Raw genomic sequence first — 25,842 nt, forward strand, 5'->3', positions numbered from 1 at the left:
AAAGATGAAAATAAAGTGTTTGTAGATGGGGAGGGGAGGAGGGGGTGAAGGGAGGGCAGAGGTAAGGGGAAAAAAATGAGAATCAAGACTTGCCATGTAAAGGTACATGATCCCAACAATGAATGTAACTGTACTGTATCCCTAAATGTACCAATAAACTCAATAAAAAAAAAAACATTAACCAATAAAAATACATGGTGATTCATAAAAAAAAATAAAATAAAATAAAAAATAAAAAACAAAAAACAAAGAAAAGAATAATACCCAGAAAACAGCAAAGTTCTGTTGCTGTGGTGGTACCTGGCACCACGTTTTTTATTAATATCTTAATCATCATCTTGAAAGAGAACATTCTAGAGTAATATCATTAAAAATAGCTCTGATAAAGCATGGTCCCTACTATGTATTATAAAGCAGGTATAAGATATTTTACATTCAGAGAGGTATGATACAGTACCATCCTATGTCAATAATACTAGAATCAGTTGTGGTTTGAAATTGACTTTGTCTGCAAATAAGATTGCTACCCCAGCCTTTTTTTCTGGGCTCCTGTCACATGGAGAATTGTTTTCCATCCTTTCACTTTCAGACTATGGGCTTCTTTTTGCACTAGGTGTGTTTGTTGTATACAACATATTGTTGGATTTTGCTTCTTATTCCATTTTGCCAGTCTATTTCTCTGGATCTGTGAGTTGAGGCCATTGACATTGATGGTTATAACTGATATGTACTGACTTATTATTGACATGTTATTGGCCTTTTGTTGACTCTTTTTACTTTTTTACATTCTCCTTTTAGTTTCTTGCCTTGCCAGTTTGATTTGCTCTGTTGGGCCTCATGGTGTTGTTGCCTTCATTGTCTTTGTCTAGGATCTTGTTTAGAATTTCTTGTAGTGCTGGTTTGGTATTCATGTAGTTTCTCAAGTGTTCTTTGTTGTGGAAGTATCTTATTTTCCCATCCATTTTGAAAGAGAGTTTTGCAGGATACATCAGTCTAGGTTGGAGATTGTTCTCTTTTAGCACTTGAAATATCTCACTCCAGGCTCTCCTTGCCCAAGGGTTTGTGTTGAAAAGTCTGCTGTGATTCTGATGGGCTTTCCTTTGCATGTGACTTGTTTCTTTTCTCTTACTGCTTGTAGGATTTTGTTCTTCTGTTGGGTTTCTGGGATCTTGATTATTATATGTCTAGGTGTAGATTTTTTTTTTATTGTGGCTAGTTGGGGTCCTATATGCCTCATTTATCTGAATGTCAAATTCTTCCCCTCTGTTTGGGAAGTTTTCTGTCATTAATTCTGCAAAAAGCTTTTTAAAGTCATTTGTACTTTCTCCTACTACTTCATGGATTCCTATCAGTCTTATGTTTTTCTTCTTTGCATCATCTAGGAGTTGTTGGATCGAGTTCTCATGATCCCCTACTGTTTTTAAAAGACCTCTCTTTTCATGGTCACTGACTGCAATCTTATCTTCTCTACCTGAGAGTCTATCTTCGCATTCTTTTATTCTGTTGTGTACACTTTCAATGGAGTGTTTCATCTCCTGGATATCTATTTGAATCTGTTTTATGGATTCCATTTCTTTCCTATGTTGGGCGTTTATTGTTTCCTTTTCTTTCTTATGCTGGGCCTTCATGGCTTCTATCATGGTCCTGAGCTCATCTATTTTTTTGTCAGTTTCTGCTCTAGAGTCTCAAATCATGGCTTCCATTTTGCTCACTATCTCTGTGGTTATCTGGGAAATTATTTCTGTTTTGAATTTTTCTAGAGCCTGATTGATCTGTTTTGTCACTTCCTGTGCATTGAGTTCAGGGTTTCTTGGTGGTTCACTATCAGCCTTTTCATCCTCATTTGCCCTACTGTTTGCTATTTGTGAACTGGAAGTATGTCTTTGTGCCTTGCTTAAGTGTTTTCTCATTTTTATTTTTGTTGTACAGCTGTCTTTGTTTTAATCTCTGGGTTATCACCCAAATATTCCTGATGTAGAGTTGCAACCTAGCTTCTGTGTCACTAACGACCCACAGACATTCTCATCTTCATAACATCAGAGAAAACAGCTCATCAAATCACCCAAAATCCTTTATCCCAACTGATACAATCAGCAACACATTATGATCAAGCACAACTTGGAAACTGACCACCTGTGGTAGTCACAAGTCTATCACTCTTAAACCATTTGAATTAAATTGAAATCAAGAATTAGTCCAGAACATATCTGCAGTGAACAGACTTTTCAATATAGTATAATTACCATTTAGGATGGGGGTTCAGGCAGAGCTAGGATGCAAGACCCCTGATCTCAGTTAGCTGATGGCTGAACCCCATGAGGCAGACTGACCTCCTGCTGCAAGGCCCAGATTGAGTTCCCCAACCTTCTGAATGGTTGAACTCCACACTGTTCTATTACAGGTTTCTCACACCCTTTCTTTAAAGATGTTCAAAGTTGGGAACTCAGAAAAATACCCTTTATGACCACACCTCTGCCTCTGCAGAGTGGTTCCAAAGACTAGCACAATCAGTAGGTCTGAGAGAGCATGGGGGGGGCGGTAATGGGAGTTATGGGGGTTCACGGGTGCCCACCTGGCTACCTTCCTGGCGCTGGAGTGATAGCGGCTTGGAGAGGGTGTGGTTCTCCTTTAACTATCAATGTTTATGGCCTCAATTCACCAATTAAAAGAAATAGGCTAGCAGAATGGTTTAAGTAGCAAAATCCAACAATATGTTGCACACAAGAAATAAAAGCAGTTCAAGAAAAACTCAGAGACTGAAAGTGAAAAGATGGAAAACAGTCTTCCATGTGAAAGGAGCCCATAAAGAGCAGGGGTAGCTATCTTATTCACAAAGTAAATTTCAAACCACAACTGATTAAAAGAGACAAAGAAGGCCACTACATCCTTTTAAAGGGAACAAACCAAGAGGAAGAGATGACAATAAGGAATATCTATGCACCAAATATTAATGCTCCCAACTATATAAAGCAAAGATTGAGGGACATGAAAAACCAAATAGGCACTAATACAATTGTAGTGGTGGACCTAATACCACACTGTCACAAATAGACAGATCATCTTGACAAAAAAATCAATAATGAAATATTAGAACTGAACCAAGCTTTTCATCAAATGGATGAAATAGATGTCTACAGAGTATTCCACACCAGAAAAATCATAACACACATTCTTTTCACAGGTCATTCTCCAAAATAGACCCCATACTAGCTGATAGAACAGGTTTAAATAAGTGCAAAGCAATTGAAGTTATCCCATGTATATTATCTGATGATAGTGCAATTAAGCTGGAGATCAATAGCAAAAGAAACTTAAGAACTCCACAAAAACAGGGAAATTGAACAAAACTATCCTGAACAATTGATAGATCACAGATGAAATTAGTTTTTACAAATAAATGATAATACCAATCCAAAATATAGAAATCTATGGGACACAATAAAAGCAATTCTAACTGGAAAATTCATAGCACTGAATGCACACATTAGGAAAACAGAGAGAGCTCAAATAAACAACCTAATGATGAATCTTAAGATCCTAGAACAAGAAGAGCAATAAAATCCTGAAGCCCATACATAGGAGGAAATTATGAAGATCAAAGCACAAATCAATGCAACGGAAACTAAGGGAATGATACAAAAAAATCAATAAATCAAAACTTCATTTTTTGAAAGAATAAATGAAATTGATAAGCTCTTACCCAACCTTTTCAAAGAAAGGAAAGAAAAGGCTCAATTCCATTCAATTAGGAATGAAAAAAGAGAAGGTACAGCAGACCCACCAGAAATCCAGAGGATCATAAATGCCTACTTCAAAAACCTGTATTTTAGTAAAATGGAAAACACAGAAGAAATGGACAGATATCTTGATACTTATGAATTACCAATGTTGAACAAAGGAGATAAAAAATTGTAAACACCCCAATTACTACCAGTGAAATTGAAAATGTATTTAAAGTTTACCAATGAAGAAAACCCAGGTCCTGATGGCTTCACTGTTGAATTCTACAAAACATTTAGAGAAGAACTACTGCCACTACTCTTTGAACTTCTCAATGAAATTGAAAGGGAAGCAATTCTTCCAAATTCATTCCTGGAAGGAAGTGTTACTTTGATTTCAAAACCAGTGAAAGACCCAACTAAAAAAGAGAACTACAGGCCAATCTACTTAATGAACATAGATACAAAAAATCCTCAATAAGATACTGATAAACAGAATACATAGGTTCATCAAGAAGATGATACACCCTGACCAAGTTGTATTTATCTTATGAATGCAAGGATTGTTCAACATATATAAATCAATAAATATAGCACACTATATTAACAGAATTAAGAACGAAAACCATATGATACTCTCAATAGATGCAGAAAAAGCATTCCACAAAATTCAAAACCAATTCATGGTAAAAACCCTATAGAAAATTGGAATAGTGGACTTTATCTCAACTTGATAAGGCTATCTATGAAAAATCAACAGCCAACATCATACTAAATGGCCAAAAACTGCAAAACTTCATGCTAAAATCAGGAACAAGACAAGGATGTCCTCTATCACAACTACTGTTCAATATAGTTGATGAAAACAGCATGTACTGGCAAAGAAAAATACCTGAGGATCAGTGGAACAGATTGGAAGATACAAAAAGAACTCCAGATATACTCAGCTACTTCATCTTTAACAAAGGATCCAACCATCTTCAGTGGAGGAAAGATAGCCTTTTTAAGAAACTCTGTTGGAAAAAGTGGATTTCAAACTGCCAAAGATTGAAACTAGACCCTTATCTTTCACCATACACTAAACTAAAATCCAAGTGAATTAAAGATCTAAATATTAAAATAGAAACTCCAAACTTGCTGGAAGATAAGTTAGGTAGAACTCTTAAAAACATTGGCATATGAAAAGACTTTATGAACAAATCCTTGCAGCACAAGAACTAGGACATAGAATCAACAACTGAGATCTCATCATATTAAAAATCTTCTGCACTGCAAAAGAAACCACTCTCAGAGATAAGAGATAACCTACAATATGGGAAAAATTTTTTACCCATTACTCCTCAGACAAAGGACTGTTATCTATAATATAAAATGAACTCAAGGGCGGTTGATTTGGCTCAGTGGTGCCACTGCCTGCCTTGCAAGCACAAGGGCTAGAGTTCAATACCCACCCAAAAAAAAGAGAGAGAACTTGAAAAACATCAGGAGCCCCAAATATAAAGACCCATTTCAAAATGGGCATCTGAAATGAACAGACATTTTCAGACAAAGAAGTAAAAGCAGCAAATAAATATATGAAAAAATGTTCCCATCACTGGTCATTGGAGAGATGCAGATCAAATAAACACTGAGAATCCACCTCACCCCAGAAAGAATGGCTGTTATCAATTAATCAACCAATAAGAAATGTTGGCAGGGTTGTGAGGAGAAAGGAACCCTTCTCCATTGTTGGTGGGAGTGCAGACTGGTGTAACCACTGTGGAAATCAATGTGGAGGTTCCTCAAAGAACTACAATTACAAGTTCCACTTGACCCAGCTATCCCTTTGCTGAGTATCTTTCCAAAACAATTAAAAGAATCATTCCAGAGTGATATAAGTGCACCAGTGTTTATAGCAGCATAGTTTGTCATAGCTAAACTTTGGAAACAGCCCAATTGCCCATCAGTTTGAGACTGTATTAAGATGTGTTTTTTCTATAAAATGGAGTACTACTCAGTCATAAAAATGATAGATTAGAGTTAGTCATAGGAATTTGGATGCATATTTAGACCATACTCAAGTGAAATAAATAGGACACACATGAATAAATACCAAATACTTTCTCTGGTGTGAAAAAATAAAGTGTAATTAAGATAAAAAATGTATAACTGATAGTTTGAAATAGGCAGAAAAGGGATAAAAATGTAAGGGAAGTGGGAAGGGTAGGGGAAATAAAATAAGGAACAAGAAAAAATATGAGAAAATGAAAAAATGGAAAAACCTGGAAAACACCTCAGAAAAGTAGTCATTTTCTAAGGGTTCTAAATACTAAGAATAAAGATACTTGCATTTTATAATAAACAAGTATCAATGCAAGAAGTAAACCACAGACATCAGCAACAAAATATTAAAAAATACAAAATGGAAAGGCATCTAAACAAGACAGAACTCAGACTTCCAGCTCACGAAAGGCAAATCTAGTGGGCAACAAAGTGTAACAATCTGTAAGTCAATCATCTGTACTCCCTGAACTGGTAACAAGGGAAGTAACAAAACAGATAAAAGAGGCTCTAAAAAAAATCAAAGGAGAATAATTTCCCAGATAGTGACCAGAATGAATGCCATGCTTAAAGATTCTAGAACAGGAACAGATTTTTTTAAAAAGAAGAGGTTCAGGAACAGAATAGAAACTATGAATGCCCAGCATGGGAAAGAAATGGAATCCATGAAACATATTCACACAGATACCCAGGAGATTAAAAACTCCACTGAAATTATATGCAGCAAAATATGCCAATGTGAGGACAGAATATCAGATATTGAAGTCAGGATTTTATTTAGTGACCATAAAAGAGCGATTTCTTAAAAATACTAAGGAACCATGAGAATTCAATCCAGCAGCTGCTAGATAATGCAGAGAAGAATAACAAAGTTGATCAGAGTTGATTCAGCAGCCAGGGCCACTGGACCTGTTTGCTATTCCTCAGCTGAGGCATGTTCACCATCAGCAGTGGGACTATGTACAAGAGTGATGGCCAGATTCAGACAATATCAGAGAGCAGAAAGACCACTATTAAGAGCTTGAGAAGATGGTAGAGTGTTAGGCAGCAGAGGAAGGGCCTATCCAAAGTTTTTCTGGGAATTGAACCCCATTGGGAAAGTGAAGATAGCCAATCTAATACAGAACACTGGGCTACAGAAATGGAGTTGTTAGGATCAGCACCTCCTATCAGAAACCAGACTCTTTGTCGGGGGGGTGGCTCAAAACTTCAGCAGAGGCATGCAGAGTTCAAACCCACAGGATATCAGGGAGCTCAGTTTTGAACTCAGAGCCAGAAACCAGCCTGAAACTGAGTGGACTATAGATGGCTTGCTGAGATTAAATGACTTGGATCTGCACACTGTTGTTCACACTGTCTACCAGCAACATAAGAGACAGGCCTTGAAGGTATTTCAAACCAAGACTACTTAAAAGAGACAAAGGAGGACACTACATCCTAGTAAAGGGAACAATCCAAGAGGAAGAGATGATATTAGTATATATATACTAGTGTGTGTATGTATATATATATATATATATACATACACACACTAGTATATATATACTAATATCATCTCTTCCTCTTGGATTGTTCCCTTTACTAGGATGTAGTGTCCTCCTTTGTCTCTTTTAAGTAGTCTTGGTTTGAAATACCTTCAAGGCCTGTCTCTTATGTTGCTGGTAGACAGTGTGAACAACAGACTATAAAAAACAAATATTAACAGACATGAAAAATCAAATAAGCACTAATACAACAGTAGAGGAAGACTTCAATACCCCACTGCTACAAGTAGACAGATCAACTAGACAAAAAAATCAACAATTAAACACTAGAACAGAGCCAAACTCTTGAACAAATGGACTCAAAACATGTTTACAGAGCCTTCTGCCCCACAAAATCAGAATATACATTTTTCTCAGATGTGCATTGTTTGTTTCCCAAAATAGAGCACATGCTAGCTCATAGAACATGTTTAAGTAAATGCAAGTGTTGAACTTATTCCCTGTATATTATCAGATCATAGTGCAATGAAATTAGAGATCAATAGCTAAAGAAACCATAAGAATTTAAACAACACATGGAAATTGAATAACACCCTCTTGAACAAACAATGGGTCACAGAGGAAATTAAAGAATTTAGACAGTTTCAACAATTAAAGAAAAAAGCTGATATAACATACAGGCATTTATGGGCCACAGTGAAAGCAGTTTTATAAGGGAAATTCATAGCAATGAATACACATTTTAGGAAAACAGAGTGGACTCAATTAAACAACCTAATGCAAAACCTCAACCATCTAGAAAAAGAAGAGCAGGACAAACCCTAAGTGCACACAAAGGAGATTATAAAGATCAGAACAGAAATCTAGGCAATCAAGACTAAGAGAATGATACAAAAAAATCAATAAAGCAAGGAGTTGGTTCTTTGAAAGAATAAATATAATTGACAAATCCTTAGCCAACCTTACAAAAAAAAGGAAAAATAAGGCCCAAATCCATGCAATAAGTGAATGGTGAAATTACAGCAGACTCAGGAGAAATTCAGAGGATCATCAGTACTTACTTTGAGAATCTATAATCCAATAGAATTTAAAAACACAGAAGAAATAGATTTCTAGATACATATGAACTACAAAAGTTGAATGAATAAGATATAAAAATTCTAAATCCAATATCAATCAACAAAATTGAAAATGTAATTAAAAACTTACTAATAAAGAATAGCATGTGTTCTGATGGCTTCATTGCAGTATTCTACAAGTCGTTTAGAGAAGAGCTATTGCCACTACTCTTTAAACTCTTCAATGAAATTGAAAGGGAAGTAATACTCCCAAATTCATTCCTGGAAACAAACATCACCTTGATCCCCAAAGCAGAGAAAATCCCAACCACAAAAGTGAACTACAGACCAGTTTGCCTAATGAACATAGATGCAAAAATCCTCAATATACAGATAAACAGCACCCAGAAGATCAAGAAGATCATACACGCTGACCAAGTAGGATTCATCCCAGGGATGTTCAATATATGCAAATCAGTAAGTGTAACACACTATATTAACATAGCCAAGGGAAAAAATATATGATCATCTCAATAGATGAAGAAAAAGAATTTGACAAAATCCAGCACCTATTCAAGATTTTAAAAATCTACAGCAAATTGGAATAGATGATCTTTATCACAACCTGATAAAAGCCATCCATGAAATATCTTTGACATGAAAATCATGAAGAAGACAACAATGTCCACTATCACCACTCCTGTACAATATAGTTCTGGAAACATTATCCAAAGAAATTAGAGAAGAGAATGAAATAAAAGGAATAAAGATAGGCAATGAAGATGTTAACTTGTCATTGTTTGCAGATGATATGATATTCTATATAAAAGACCTGAATAACTCCATCAAAAGTTTACTAGACTTAATAACCAAATTCAGTAGAGTATCTTGATACAACGTCAACACACGAAAATCAATATCCTTCCTGTACATGAAAAACAGACTCACTGAGAAAGGAATTAGGAAAGCAAATCTTCACAATAACATCAAAATAAATGAGATACCTAGAAATAAATCTAACAAGGGAAGTAAAATATTTCTACTTTGAAAATTACAGCACTCTAAAAAAAAGAGATCCAAAAATATATCACAAAATGGAAAGATATCCCTTGTTCTTGTTTAGGAAGAACAAATACAGTGAAAATGGCCATGCTTTCAAAACTGCTATATAGAGTCAATGCAATCCCAATTGAAATTCTGACAGCATATTTTACAGAATTAGAGCAAATGATCCAAAAATTCATTTGGAGCAATAAGAGATCTAGAATAGCAAAAACAATTCTAGGTAGCAAAGACAAAGTGGGGGTATAACAATTCCAAATTTGAAACTATACTACAAAGCTACTGTGATAAAAACAGCATGGTGCTGACAAAGAAACAGACTTGGGTATCAATGGAAGAGATTAGAAGATGCAGAAACAACTCCAGACATGCTCATCCACCTCATCTTTGACAAAGGAGCCAAACACCCTCACTGGAGGAACGATTACCTCTTTAATAAACGGTGCTGGAAAAACTGGGTTCCAGTTTGCCAAAAAATAAAACTAGGCCATTTCTCTCACCATGCACTAAACTAAAAGAGAAATGGATCAAAGGTCTAAACATTACAACAGAAACACTAAACTAGGTTTGGAAGATAGGTTAGGTAGAATTCTTGAAGATACTGACATAGGAAACAACTTTAAGAACCAAACAGTTGCACGGAAACTAGGGCAAGGAATCAAAAACTAGGATTTCATCTTATTGAAAAGCTTCTGCACTGCAAGAGAAATCACCAACAGAGTGAAGATACAACCTACAGTGTGGGAAAAAATTTACCAGCTGTTTCTCAGACAAAAGTCTACTATCTAGAATGTATAAAGAACTTAAAAAATCAGACTCCCCAAATTTAAAGGCCCAATCCAAAAATAGGCATCTGAAATGAACAGACATTTCTCAGATGAAGAATTAGAAATAGCAAATAACTATATGAAAAAATGTTCATCATCACTGGTCATTTGAGAGATGCAAATGAAAACAGTGCTGAGATTCTACCTCACTCCAGAAAGAATGGCTGCTATCAAGAAATCAATCAATAACAAATGGTGGTGGGACTATGGGGGAAAACGAATCCTCCACTGTTGGCAGGTGTGTAGATTGGTGAAAAACACTGTGGATTCATTGTGGAGATTCCTCAAAATACTAGCATTTGAGATTTCATTTGACCCAGCTATTTCTTTTCTTGGCATATTTCAAAATGAATTCAAAGCATCATACTACAGTGATATATATACACCTATTTTTATAGCAGCAGAGTTTGTAGCAGCTAAATCTTGAAAACAACCCAAATGTTCATCAAACATTTAATGGGTAAAGAAGTTATGGGTTTTTTTAAATAGAATACTATTCAGAGATAAAGAATGATAAACTTGAGACATATAGCTAAATGGATGTACCTTGAAACCATACTCTTAAGTGAAATAAATTGGACATATGTGTAAATACCATAGTGTTTCTCTGGTGTGACAAACTGGAAGAGTAAGTGAATATTAAAGTTGATATTATGACATAGCAAGAAGGTGTTCAAAAAGGAAATGGAAGGGGGCAGGAAAAAGGAAAGATGAGAAAGAAAAACAGAAATAAAAGGAAAAAATGGAAACACACCTTTTGTAAATGAGGAACAGTGGAGGGTTGAAGGGAAAGAAAGGCACTGGGAAAAAAATAAGAACCAAGATATATCATGTACAAATGTGGTATGATTAATGTGATTTTTTATGCATACCTAAAATGTACAGATGAACCTAATTAATTTAAAATAATTTAGGGAACTTATTTGTTGTTTTACTCAAGAAAGTCTTGGGCTATGAAATAAAACCAAATGTAGACCCTTTAGATGGCTATTATTTTTGATAATATAAATAGTTTGTATCTGCAATGTTACTATTTCATTTTAGAGCATTTATTTTAATATATGCATATATATAATTTTTTAAATTTACGAATAAAGGAAGATCAGCTGTGACCCTAAAATAAATATTTTTCAGGCCTGTTATTTTCTTCATTTTATATTGGAAAAATACTGGAAAGATTTGGATTAGTTAGCTTTACACATCCAGATGTGGTCTCTCTGTGACTTGTATGTAATATTATTTAAGACGAGTATTATTACCGCTTTTCTTGGATAAAGGGGTCAGGGAAATTGCAGAAAATGGATGTTATCACTGTTCATCATCTTGGGGGAGACACTGAGAAGTTAGATTAGGTATAACTTTCGCTCTTTGTTGAAATCAGGTGAATGTAAGGTTGCAGACATAGAAAAAAAGATCTATATCAATAAGGACTCCAGTTTGTAAAAGGGGGCATGACAGCTGACAAATGGCTAAAGTAGGATTGGAAAAGTTGTGAGTCTTATGAAAAGGATATTTCTGACCTAGTTGTATTTTTCTGTATAGTATTTTCCCCATTACCTCTAATATTCTAGTAACATTTAGGGCCAGGGATTTAGCTCAATGGTGCCACCACCTGTCTTGAAAGTACAGGACCCAAAGTTTGATCCCCAGTACCCAAGAAATAAATAAGTAAATAATCTTCTTGTAACATTTGGTGAAAGCTTCAACTTTGTTTTAATTAGAAATTAAGAGAGGGTTTAAGGTTCAAGAGAGCAAAATCTTAATTAAGAACATAGTATCAATAAAGGAACCCTAAGAAGCAAAAATAGAACAGTGTTACTAAAAGTTCTATGACACACAGGGGAGATAGGGTGATATGAAGAGTGTGGTTTATGCATATAGCTCACAGTCAGATAGGTTGAATGACTTCTAATGTTCAATTTAACAAATCATTATTTTAGTAACAATGTAATAACATATCCAAAATACCCAGAAGAAGGGACTATAGGTGTTCTTGTCAAAAATAAATGATAAATTTCAGATGATGTACTACCTAAAAATCCTAAACTAATGCTTACACAATGTATAAATTGACTGGACAGTACATGGTAGCCAATAAAGATGTGCAATTTTTATCTTATAATAAGATTGGATATGATTAGAATTATAAAACACTTGCTATTATTTGTATTTTTGATAGCAAACTAAGAAAAAGTAAGACATGTTTCTGGAATTTATACACAGAAGTTGATTAAAGGGTAATTTCTGTATCAGTCAAGTGTTTGGTAAAAGAAAGAGTACCCTCCTGAAGATAGAGGAGTTGGGCACATGCAGCTAACATGTCATTTGTTGAACTATGATGTATTCTTTTCAAAATATAAAATATGAAAATAACTCAGACAGACATGCCATCCTCCTTTAACTCAGATTGTCTTCCCTTTCATATATCCAAGAGTACATTAATTCGACTGGCACTGAACTATAGGGAATGTTTAATGATATTCTACACTTAAAAAATATGTGTAGAGATGGAATTCCCAGGATAGTTCTGGGAATAATGATTTCTTGTTCTCTGTATCCTCATCAACTCTTGTTATTGTTTTTCTTTTTGATAGCAGTCCTTTTAGAGGACTGAGTTTATATCTCACTGTGATTTTAACTTATATTTCCCTGATTATTAGGAATGTTGGGCATTTTTTCTTTTTGCCTAGACATTATCACCACAATAAAAAAGCTGATGAGGTGATGAAGGTCAATTAGCTTGATTTAATTTTCTATAACATTTCCATAAATCAAAACATCATATTACACCCAAAAATACACATAATATTTTTAATTAATTGAACATTTTTAGAAGCTAGAGGAAAATTAGGCATCTATTAAACTAGCCAAAATTAAGAAAAAGAATCATTCTTAACTTCTGTAGATTGATGAAAAGGCTTATAATACATCGAGGAGCATTTATTCAGCAAGATCTTATGGGAAGTTGCCAAGGATACTGGTAAGTCATATCATTTGAGCTTAGGACTTCACTCATCCCTCTGCAGATTTTCCTTATAGAAGAGTTATTTAAGCAAACTTGATAGCAGAGTGGAAATTGATATTTTACTCAGATCCATGGGCTTTAAGAGATATTCTTGGAACATTTCAATGTGTTGAACATTAGGTGATTCCTTTTCCATGGTTCTGTGTTGGAGAACATCAATATTCAGAAGATGGTCGCAGCCACAGAGTACCCATTTATTCCCCTGCCTTTAGCTTCCACTATTTGGGAAGCAACCTAGCAAGATATTTGGTTAAATTTGAAATCCCTCTGCATACAAAAATATTATATAAAAATAATCACAGTGAATTTAGCAGCTCTGTGGCTATTCCTTTCTCCCCCAGACTCTGAAGAATTTGTTCATTGAAGTCGATAGACAGATATGAAAACAACCAAGTGAACAACAAACCTGAGGAAAGTTGTGGTGGATTAACTAATGGTCAGCTTTAAATGCCTAGTTGAACCGAATTAGCATGGTCTGAGCATGGAAGACACACCTGTGGAATGTTGCCAATGGCATAAAAAGAGAACTGGAGGGGAAGATCATTTTCTGTTGACTTTCTTTGAGAAGCTTACCATGGCTGCTTTTCCTGATGTGAACTTGGATGTTCTCATTGGAGGAGGAGCTTGGAACTTCAGTGTTAGTCGCTGTTCTCAGGGCTGCTCTGAACTTTGCCTTGAGTATCACTTCTTGGCTCCAGTGTAGATAATTCACTCTTGTTTCACAAATTCTTTCACCTCACCAGGTAAGCTTTCTAGATTTCACTACTGGTCTTTGAGCCTTCCTGGTACAGATTCTCAACACAGACTTCATCAGACATTGCCACAGGCTCTAGGCCTCTGGCTGGATTCATGGAGGATATTGTCTTGGACCCTAGGCCTTCAGATGGATTTGTATGGGATATTGCTTTTGGATCCAGGCCCCAAGCTGGATTCTTCAGGTCTCTTGTGCTTGAAAAGATCTATTGCATTCCTCTGTATTTGACTTTTTGGATGACTATTATACCATAATCCTATAGGGGCTGTGGATTTATCTCAGTGCCACCTCACCTGCATCAAAAGACCAAGCTCCTCAGTTCAATAAGAGTACCAAAATAAAAAGGCATCACATAAAATAATCCTACAAATGATGGGTCCTGTATTAGATCTATTCCCTTGCAAATTCTGACAACATAAGGCATGATCAAGATACCAAATTGGTACAGTACTTTCTTGGAAAGAACATATTCCTTTTCATGAGATGTGTAAAACAATTAAGAAAATATGACCCTCTCAGTGAGAAGCCCTTGTGGGCCAGAGCAGTGTATTCTGCACAGAACCTAGCCAGGACCCTGCCCTGACCCCAGCAGTTCAGAACCAAAGTTACAGCCAAAGTCCCCCCTGGAAAAGAGCTACACAGGTACACAAGCAACAGCCAGAGGCCCACCCCAAAAACCTTCAGTAAGGCCACGCAGATCCCAGTGAGAAGCTTAAAGGAACCAAAGCTGTGCTATTGTGGGTAGGTCCTAGCCAGGGCCCTTCCCAAACCAGAGTAGCTCAGACCCACAGGCCTAGTAAAAGACAGGCCTGTGAAAGAGATACCCAAGTGCACAAGCAACAGTCAGAGGCCTGCCCAGATACCATTGATAAGTGTGTGCAGAACCCAGCCAGAAGCCAAATCAGAAATCAGTGACTAGGGTGCACAGTCCCCATCCAAAGGCCATCCCAGACAAGAGCAACATAGGGGAACAGGCCCAAGTCAGAACCTGGATTGGAAAACAGAGCAATGCAGTGATCCAGAAGGCCAACATTTTGAACTCAGTAAGTGGCACAGGGGTGACCAGCAAAGAAAAGGCCTCTCAGTGGCTTTCTGAGAACTGAAGACCACTGGGTGAGCAAAAAGTCACCTCCAAAAAGTTGGAGCAGACTGCATCTGATTAAATGAGAAGTCACATAAATAAGTCTCAAAACCAGATTTCCAGATCACCTAAGGAAACCCCAAAAGGCAACAAGATGGAACAATCTGATACTCAACAACCTGGATTCCCTGAACTGGCAATGAAAGAGGATCTGGAAAAATGATATCAGAAATAATTTCTCAGATAACAACCAAGACTGTGCATATAGTGCAAGACATTATTAATAAATTTAGAGAAGACAAAGATTAAAAAAATAGGATCTAGGAAAATGATGGAATCCCAACATAGGAAACAAATGGAATCCATAAAAGAGATGCAAACAGAATTCCAGGAGACTAAATAATCCATGGAATGTTTACTCAGCCGAATGAGACAATGTGAGGACAGAATTTCAGATACAGCAGACAGGATTGCAATTAGTGACCAGGAATAGAAAAATTTCTTAAAACAGTAAGGGACCATAAGAAATCAATCCAGCAGCTGCTAGATGATGCAAATAAGAAAAATATAGACTTATCAGATTCAATGAAGAAATAGGAGAGTGACAAAAAAACTGTTCACAATAGTAATGACAGAAAATTCCCCAAGTTGGGGGAAAGAATTTGATACACAGATAAGTGAGGCATATAGGACTCCAACTAACCATGATTTTAAAAAACTACACTTAACCATAATCATACAAAATTTAAAAAAACAGAGAAACAATAAGCAGAGACAAACAAATACAAGTTGGGAATTGTAATACCCCCTGCCACGTCTCTTTTGCCTAGAATGGTTTTTGCTATTCTAGGTCTCCTCTGGTTCCAAATGAATTTTTGGATTGTTTTCTCAAGTCCTGTGAAATATGCTGTTGGGATTTCAATTGGGATTGCATGACTCTTATAGCAGTTTTGGAAGTATGGGAATTTTTGCTATGTTGATTCTTCCTAACCAGGAGCAAGGGATGTCTTTCCAACTTCTTATACCCTCTTCTATCTCTTTTACAAGTGCTGTAGTTTTGAGTGTATAGGTCTTTTGTCTCATTTGTTAGATTGATCCTAGGAAAACTTAATGGGAAAAGAGAAATACAGAATAACTTTAAATAAGTATACTCATTGAAATAGTATATGCAGAGAAAAAGAACAGAGATTTTTTTGAGGAAATAGTAGTAATTTCCTAAATTTGTAAAAGAAATAATTACAATAATTTCCATTCCTAAAAAGTCGTATAATCTCAACTTGTATATATTCAAGGAGCTCTTTACCCAGATGCACCATAATGAAAGCTTTGAAAGATAAAGTGAACATCATGAAAAGAATAAAGAAAAAAATAATTCAATATAACTACTAACAGCTGACTTCTCAGCACAAAGAATGGAGGCCAGAAGGCAGTAGAACACATTCAAAGTATATTTATGTGAGCCAAGGAAAGCAAAAGGCATAATGGCAAAAATAAATCCAAACAAATCAGTAACATTAAATGTAAATTAATTTAAGATTCAAAAGGCATTGATTGTAACAATGGATTAAAAAGCAATTCTAACTATATGGGGTTTAGAGGAGACACATTGTATATCTAAAGACATAAATAGGTTAAAAATAAAAAGATCAAAAAGCACACATCATATATTTACAAAGCACAAGATGGTGAGGTCATAATAATATTGAATAAAATAGATTTAAATGTCAAAAAACTAACAACGTCCTTTAATAATGATTTAGTAGTTACAAACATACATACATATAATAACAGAGCCTCAAAATGAGTAAAGCAAAAACTGACAGTTGAGTAATAGGGAGAATCGACAATTAATAATAGTGATATTAGCATTCATTGCATTAGTTTCCAAGAAATGCTATAACAAAATACCACAAGCTAGAAGGCTTAGCAAAAATAAAGAAGGTGTTGGCAACAATGATTCCTTGAGGAGTCTCTAAAGGAGAAATTCTTCTGTACTTGTCTCCTAACTTCTGCCCATTACCAGTAGTCCTTGGCTTTCTTGAGCTTGTGTATGAATCACACCAATCTCTGCCTCCAACAACATATGGTTCTCTCTTCTATGTATCTATGTCTTTGTGCCCAAATGTCCCTTTTCTCATATGTAGTCCAGTCATATTGGATTTAAATCCCCCCAACAAATAGTTCCTATTAAATTGATTACCTCTGTTAAGATACTGTTTCCAACTAAGATCAACTTCACATGTCCCTGGTATATAAGTTTCAGGAAGACACTATTGAACACATTGATATGGTTTATATTTCAATGAGTTCCCAAAGTCATATGCATTCATAGGTGGGGTTTTGGAAGGTGGTTTGATTATGGAGGAATAGAGCTGATTTCCTGTTAGGAGGTGGGATATGGTCGGAGGAGGTGTGTTGCTGGGAGCCTGGCCTAGGTCTGTCTCTTCCCTGTTTCTCTCTTAATCAATATCTATCTGTCTGTCTGTCTATCTATCTATCTATCTATCTATCTATCTATCTATCTATCTCTACTTTCCACTGATATACGCTATGCTCTTTCTCCTCTGCCATGCCCCTCTGCCATGCTGTCCTAGTTTGGATCCAGCAGATTATGGACTGAAACTCTCCAACCTGTGAGCTGAAATAAACCTCTCCTCCTTTAATTTGTGGGTGTTGGATAGTGTATCTCAGCAAAGAGAAAGGAACTAAGACACCCATTTTCAATAATGTACAGAAAAACTAGGCAGAAGATCAGCAAGGATATAAAAGATAAACACAGCTAAACAATTTGATTTAACAGATAAAGTACATGCTACCCAACAACAACAGAACATACATGTCTTTTCTCAAGTGCACATGGATCTTTTCGAGGATAGTCTTTATTCCAGGCATAAAAAAGTAATGAATTCCTGCAAAATATGTCTTGAAAGTACAAATTAAATTAGAAATTAATAACAGACAGAAATATGAATAATTGATAAATATATAAAAACTGAAAAGTACACTCCTAAATTCTGTGTCTGATCAATTAATCAATATGAAATTCACAGAGTAAATTAGAAAATGCTTTCACATTAGTCAAAACATAAATACAAGATACCAAATCCATACAATGATGCTAAATCAGAAGTTAAAGTGAAGGTCCTGGGGATGTAGCTCACCACCACCTGCCTCATAAGCACAAGGACCTGAGTTCAACCCCCGTACCAAAAAATAAAAAATAAAATAAAGTGAAATATACTGCTGTAATTATCTGTATTGAAGAAGATATCTCAAAACAGTTATTCTACTTCCACATGAATGAACTAGAACAAAAATAACTAAACTTATAGCAGACAGGAAAAGGGAAACTATAAAAAAGTGGGAATAAAATAAATAAGGCATAGAAAAATTAATGAAGAAAATTGACAAAAACAAAATGTTATTGAAGAGATAAAAAATATTGATATACTCTTGGCCAGCTGAGAAATACAGAAAAGACTCTAATGAGTAGTCTGAAGTGGAAGAGAGAATATCACCACTAATCCTTCAAAATAAAATAAATTAAATGTACTGTATGAGTACTAAGAAAAAACTATTAACTCTTATCACTTCTATTCTTCATTACAGTTAGAAAAGAAAAAAGTGAAATATATATATATTGGCAATGAACAAATGAAATCATCATATGTAATAGGTGAAATGTTTTTATATATGTTTTTTCTAAACAATTTGCTAAAAATCTATGTATTATTTGATAATGACTATAATTCTATAATAAAATATTCGATATTTAATATGACATTCAGAATTAATGCACAAGTTCACAGACTTACAGGATAAAATATAAATATAAAAATTATTTGCATTGAATAATCAGAAAATTATATTAAAGAACTATCATATTTATAATAGCATCAAAAAGAAAATAGAGATACATTTAGCAAAAGACATACATGATTCATACAATACAAATTAAAAAGCACTATGAAGCAATTTAAAGACCTAAAGAAACTCAACAATATACTCTGTTTATTGCTCAGTAACCTTAGTATTGCTAAAATGATCACACTCTTCAAATTTATCTACAAATTCAGTGCAAACTCAATCAGAATACCAGCTCTTCTCTTCTAAAATTGTCAAGCTGAGGGAATGAAGGGAGGGCAGGGACAAGGGGAAAAAATGAGAACCAAGACCTTTCATGTAAAGGTACAAGATCCCAATAATGAATGTAACTGTACTGTATACCTAAAATGTGCCAATAAACTCAATGAGGGAAGAAAAAATAAAAAATAAATAAAATTGTCAAGCTGATCCTAAAACTAATATTAATACTTGAAGAATTCAGAATGTTAAAAATTACAATGAAAAAACTTGGAGGACACATATATTTTTATCTTATAACAGTACAAAGCAATAATAATGTTATATTGTAATAAGAATGGAAATGTAGATCAATATAATATAATGTAGAATGTAGAAATAAACCCACATAACTATAGTCACTTACTTTTTTTCCCATTAAGTTTATTAGTACACTTAAAGGAAACAATACAGTTACATTTATCTTTAGAATTTTGTACCTTTACACAATATATCTTGATTCTTGTTTTTTCCCCATACCCCTGCCCTAGTTTCTCATTCTTTATGGCTGAGTAGTATTCCATTTTATAGAAACCCCATATCTTCTTTATCCAATCTCCAGTTGACGGGAATTTGGGTTTTCAAGATTTAGTTATACAAACTCAGCCACTATAAACATGGGTGCACATATATCACTGTGGTATGATTCTTTTAATTCTTTTGGAAAGATACCCAGCAGAGGGATGGCTGGGTCAAATGGAACCTCTAGTCCCAGCTCTTTGAGTTATCTCCATATTGATTTCCACAGTGGTTGCACCAGTCTGCTCTCCCACCAAAAATGGAGGTTTCCTTTCTCCTCACAGCTCCGCCAGCATTTGTTATTGGTTGGTTCATTGATAGCACCTGTTCTTTCTGTGGTAAGGTGAAATCTCAGTGTTGTTTTCATCCGCATCTCTTGAATGAATAGTGATGTGGAACATTTTTTTATATATTGATTTGCTGCTTTTACTTCATTGTATGAGAAATGTCTGTTCATTTCAGATACCTATTTTTGAATTGGGTCTTTCTATTTGGGGGATCTGATTTCTTTGAGTTATTTATATATATTCTAGACAGTAATCTTTTGTCTGAGGAGCAGCTGGCAAAAATTTTGTCTTGCATTGTAGGTTGTCTGTTAGCTCTATTGGTGATTTCTCTTGCACTGCAAAATTTTTTTAACACAATGAGATCCCAGTTGTTTATTCTTTGTGCAAATTCTTGTGCTGCTGAGGATTCATTCATAAAGTCTTCTACTATGCCAATTTCTTTGAGAGTTCTATGTAATTTACTTTCCAGTAAGTTTAGTGTTTCTGTTTTCATATTTATATCTTTGATCCATTTCAATTTTTCTTTAGTGTATGGTGAGAGATATAGACCTAGTTTTAATCTTTAGCACGTTGAAAGCCAGTTTTTCCAACACCATTTATTAAAGAGGCTATCTCTCCTCCAGTGAGGACTGTTGGCCCCTTTTTCAAAGATGATGTAGCTGAGTATGTCTGGAGTTGTTTCTGCATCTTCTAATCTATTACACCTATACTTGGGTCTGTTTCTTTGCCCCTACCATGCCATTTTTATCACAGTGCTTTGTAGTAGTTCCAAATTGGGAATTGTGATACTCCCTGCCATGTCTCTGTTGCCTAGAATGTTTTTTGCTATTCTAGGTGTCCTCTGGTTTCAAATGAAATTTTGGAGTATTTCTCAAGTTCTATAAAATATACTGTTGGGATTTCAATAGGCATTGCATTGAGTCTGTATAGAAGTTTTGGAAGTATGGCCATTTTCACTATGTTGATTCTTCCTAACCAGGAGAAAGATATGTCTTTCCATCTTCTTATATCCTCTCTATCTCTTTTTTCAGAGTGCTGTAATTTTCAGTGTAGAGTTCTTTTGTCTCCTTCATAAGACTGATTCCTAGATATTTCATTTTTTTTTTTTGGATGCTACTGTGGAAGGAATTGTTTCGGTAATTTCTCTCTCAGTGAGTCTGTTATTTGTGTACAAGAAGGCTATTGATTTTTGAGTGTTGACTTTTTATCCTGACACTCTACTAAATCTGTCAATTTAATCCAGCAGTCTTTTAGCAGAGTTTTTTGGATCTTCTATGCAGACTCATATCATCAGCAAATAGTGACAGTTTAACTTCTTCCTTTCCTCACTTTATTCCTATATTTCTTTCTCTTGCCTAATTGCTGTGGCTAATGTTTCTAGAACTATATTGAACAGGAGTGATGACAGTGGACATGCTTGTCTTGGTTCTGATTTTAGTGTGAAGATTTTTAGTTTTTGACCATTTCGAATGATATTGGTTGTTCATTTTTCATGCATAGCCTTTACCAGGTTGAGAGAAAGATGATCTATTCAAATTTTCTATGGGGTTTTTATCATGAATAGGTGTTGAATTTTGTCCAACGCTTTTTCTGCATCTATTGAGATGATCATATGTTTTTTGTCATTAATTCTGTTAATATAGTGTGTGCTACATTCATTGATTTACAATGTTGAATAATCTTTGCATTCCTAAGATAAATGCAACTTGGTCAGGGTGTATGATCTCCTTGATGACACTTTGTATTCTGTTTGTCAGTATCTTAACTGATGATTTTTTGCATCTATGTTCATAAGGGAGATTGGCCTGTAGTTCTCTTTTTTGGTTGGTTCTTTCCCTGGTTTTGGAATAAAAGTAATACTTGCTTCCAAGAATGAATTTGAAAGTATTGCTTCCCTTTCAATTTCACTGAAGAGTTTAAAGAGTAATGGTGAAAGTTCTTCTCTAAATGTCTTTTAGAATTCTGCAGTGGAGCCATCAGGGCCTGAGCTTTTCTTTGTTGGTAATGTTTCAATTACATTTTCAATTTACTGAATGTAATTGGTTTTTTTAGACATTTTATATGTTCTTCATTCAACTTTGGAAGTTCATATGTGTCTAGGAATCTGTCCATTTGCTCTGTATTTTCCATTTTTTTAGAGTATAGGTTTTTGAAGTAGGTATTGATGATCCTCTGGATTTTTGGTTGGTCTGTTGTAACTTCACCCTTTTCATTCCTAATTGCATGGATTTGAGCCTTAGCTTTCCTTTTTTGGATAAGTTGGCTAAGGGTTTATCAATTTTATTTATTATTTCAAAAAACCAACTCTTCAATTCATTGATTTTTTTTGTATCATTCTCTCAGTCTCCATTGCATTAATTTCTGCTCTGATCTTTAAAATTTCCTCTCTTGTAGGAGCTTTGGGTTTGTCTTGCTCTTCTTTTTCTAGGATCTTAATGTTAAGCATTAGGTTGTTTATTTTAGCTTGTCTGTTTTCCTAGTATGGGCATTTACTGCTATGAATTTCCCTCACAGATCTGCTTTCATTGTATCCCATAGATTCCTGTATATTGTGTTGGCATTATCATTTATTTGTAGAAAATGTCTAATTTCCTCTTTAATTTCCTCTGTGACACAATGGTTGTTCAACAGGAAGTTATTTAATTTCCATGTGTTTGTGTAGTTCTTGCAGTTTCTTAGGCTATTGATCTCAAGCTTAATTGCATTATGGTCTGATAAGATACAAGGAACAACTTCAATTTTTTGCATTTACTTAAGCATGTTCTATAAGTTAGCATGTGGTCTATTTTGTAAATGACTCATGTGCAGCCAAAAATAATGTATATTTTGATTTTGTGGGGTGGAACGCTCTTTAGAAATCTACTAAGTCCATTTACTCTAAGAGTTGGTTCAATTCTGTTATTTTGTTGATGATTTTTTGTCTAAATGATCTATCTATTTGTGTCAGTGGAGAGTTAAGGTCCTCCATACAATTGTATTATTGCTTATCTGGTTTTTCATATCCCTTACTATTTGTTTTGTATAGTTGGGGGTATCAGTATTTGGTGAATATATAGTTATGATTGTCATCTCTTATCTTGTATTATTCCCTTTATAAGGATGTAGTGGCCTTCTTTGTCTCTCTTAATTAATTTTGGTTTGAAATCTATTCTGTCTGCAAATAAGATAGCTATCTCTGCTTTTTTCTGGGCTCCTGTTGCATGGAGAACAGTTTTCCATTCTTTTATTCTCTCAGTCTATGAACTCTTTATGAATTAATTGGGATTCTTGTATACATCATGATGTTGGATTTTGCTTTTTTATCCATTCTGCCAGCCTATTTCTTTTGATTGGTGAATTGAGGCCATTAATATTGATGATTATAGCTGTTATATATTGGTTTTTCATTTTCATGTTGCTTCCCTGTTGTTGGTTCTTTTTTTTTCCCTCTCTCCCTTTAATTTCTTGCCTTTTCTGGTATATTTGTTCTGTTGGCCCTTATGGAGTTGTGATCTTCATTTTATTTTTCTAGGATATTGTTTAGAAGTGTTTGGAATGCTGGTTTGGTGTTCATGAATTTTTTCAAGTGTTCTTTGTTATTTTCTTGAAGTATCTTATTTCCCCATCAAATTTGAAAGATAGCTTTGCATGATACATTAGTTCAGGTTGGACATTGTTTTCTTTTAGGACATGAAATACATCACTCTAAGCCCTCCTTGACTTGAAGGTTTGTGTTGAAAAGTCTGCTGTGATTCTGATGGGCTTTCCTTTGCATTTGATTTGTTTCTTTTCTTTAGCTGCTTGTAGTATTTTGTTCTTCTGTTGGGTTTCCAGGATCTTGATTATTATAAATCTAGGTGCAGATTTTTTTATTGTGGCTATTTAGAGTCCTATATGCCTTCCTTATCTTTATGTCAAATTCTTCCCCACACTATGGGAAGTTATCAGTCATTAATTCTGGAAAAAGTTTTTTTAAAATATAATTTGTACTTTCTCCTGCTACTTCATGGATTTCTAACAGCAGCACATTATTCTTCTTTCTATCATCTAAGGGTTGTTGGATTTATTTCTCATGGTCCCTTACTGTTTTTAAGAGATCAGTCTTTTTATGGTTACTGGTTGCAATCCTATCTTCTATATCTGAAATTCTATCTTCACATTAATTCATCCTGGTGCGAATGCTTTCTAATAGAGTTTTTAATCTTCTGGATATCTGTTTTAATCTGTTTCATGGATTCTATTTTTTTCCTATGCTGAGCATTCATGGTTTCCATAATGGTCGTGAGATCATTTATTTTTTATCTGTTTCTGGTCTAGAGTCTCTAATCATGTCTTTTATTCTTCTCACCATCTCTGTGATTATCTGGGAAATTATTTCTGTTTTGAATTTTTCTAGATCATCATTAAGCTGCTTTTGTTTTGTTTTGCTTTGTTTTTTACTTCCTGTGCTATCAGTTCAGGTTGACCAGATGGTTGACTGTCAAAGTTTTCCACTTGTTTCCCCCAGTGTTTACCTTTGGTGGGGTGGGAGTCTGTGTTTGTGTCTTGTTTAAATGCCTCTCATTTCTATTTTTGTCATTGGTACTGTCCTTGGTTTAATTCCTGGGTTAATACTTCAAACTTCCAGGTATAGCTGGTCTTTAGGTTTTGAATCTCTAATGTCTCTGAGGCAAGCTCATTTTCATTATACCAGGGAGGACAACTGATTAGATCAATCAGAATACCTTAGCCCAAGTGATATAATCAGCAACACAATAGTATCAAGCCCAGCTTAGAAAATGAAAAATTGTGGTAGTTATTAATCTATCACCTCTAACCATATGAATGAAATCAAAATCAAAGACCAACCAAAATGTGTTTATAGTAAATAAACTCTTCAGTATAGCAACTTTACTCTTCAGGATTTGCATTTAGAAGGAGTTGGGGAGAGAGGGATATATACATAGGATAGAGAAAGTTTAGAAGTGAGGTTAGAGGACACAGCAAGATCACACAAACTCTAGGGGCCTTTTGAAGAGAAGAGTAGAAGACAGAACAAAATACTCCCAAGAGCATAGCAAACTAACAGCAATAGGAGCCTAGAGACTGTAATCTCTTTCTTTTAAAACTAATGGCAATTGAGAGAAGGAAAAAGAAAAGAAAGGGTAAAGAAAGAATAAATTAGAATTAGTATAGAAACAGGAACAAAAAAAGAGAGTAATGGAGATCAAGGTGGGAGAGAGAGTGAAAGAGAAAGAAAAGAAGATAAATAAAAGAAGATTTAAAAAGAAAAAAATGAGAAAAGAGAAAGATAAGAATATTTTAAATGATTAAAGATAAGTGATAAATATTACTTTGAAAATTAAAAATACAAATAGAAATAGAAGACCTTCTTCAGTGTGAGCCTTTGTTGACACCTAGATAGCGTGGGCAAGAGTGTGCAGGTTTTAGCTAATCAGTCTCAGAAACGTAGCAGCTGTCTCCTGAGGTTCAGGCTGATTTTTGGTTGAAAGGTCCAAATTGAGATCTCTGTCCTCCTGCTGGGTTGAACTTTACAGGGTTCTACTACAGGTTCTAGCTGCCTTTCCCATGTAAGTTAGACCAGGTTCTGATGTGAAGTGCTGGTCCCTCTGACTTAACAACGATGGTGGTGTGGTGTACCTTTATTGCAGAATTTCTTCACTTTTCCAGTGGGCTTAAACTTTCTTCTAGAACATTCAGATAGGCACTCTTTCTCTTCATTGTGGGGAGGGGGGAATGACACAAACACTGCTGTATTGGCACCCATGTGGCTGTGCTCCTCTGTGGTGCCAGGTCACATTACTTGCTTTTGAACCAAGGTGTCCAACAATATGATAGAGAATGAACAGACTTTTCATTAAATTGTGCTAGGATGAGAGTACCCA

The sequence above is a fragment of the Fukomys damarensis genome, unplaced genomic scaffold (assembly GCF_012274545.1).
Source record: "Fukomys damarensis isolate Sample0158 unplaced genomic scaffold, DMR_v1.0_HiC HiC_scaffold_39, whole genome shotgun sequence".
NCBI lineage: Eukaryota > Metazoa > Chordata > Mammalia > Rodentia > Bathyergidae > Fukomys > Fukomys damarensis.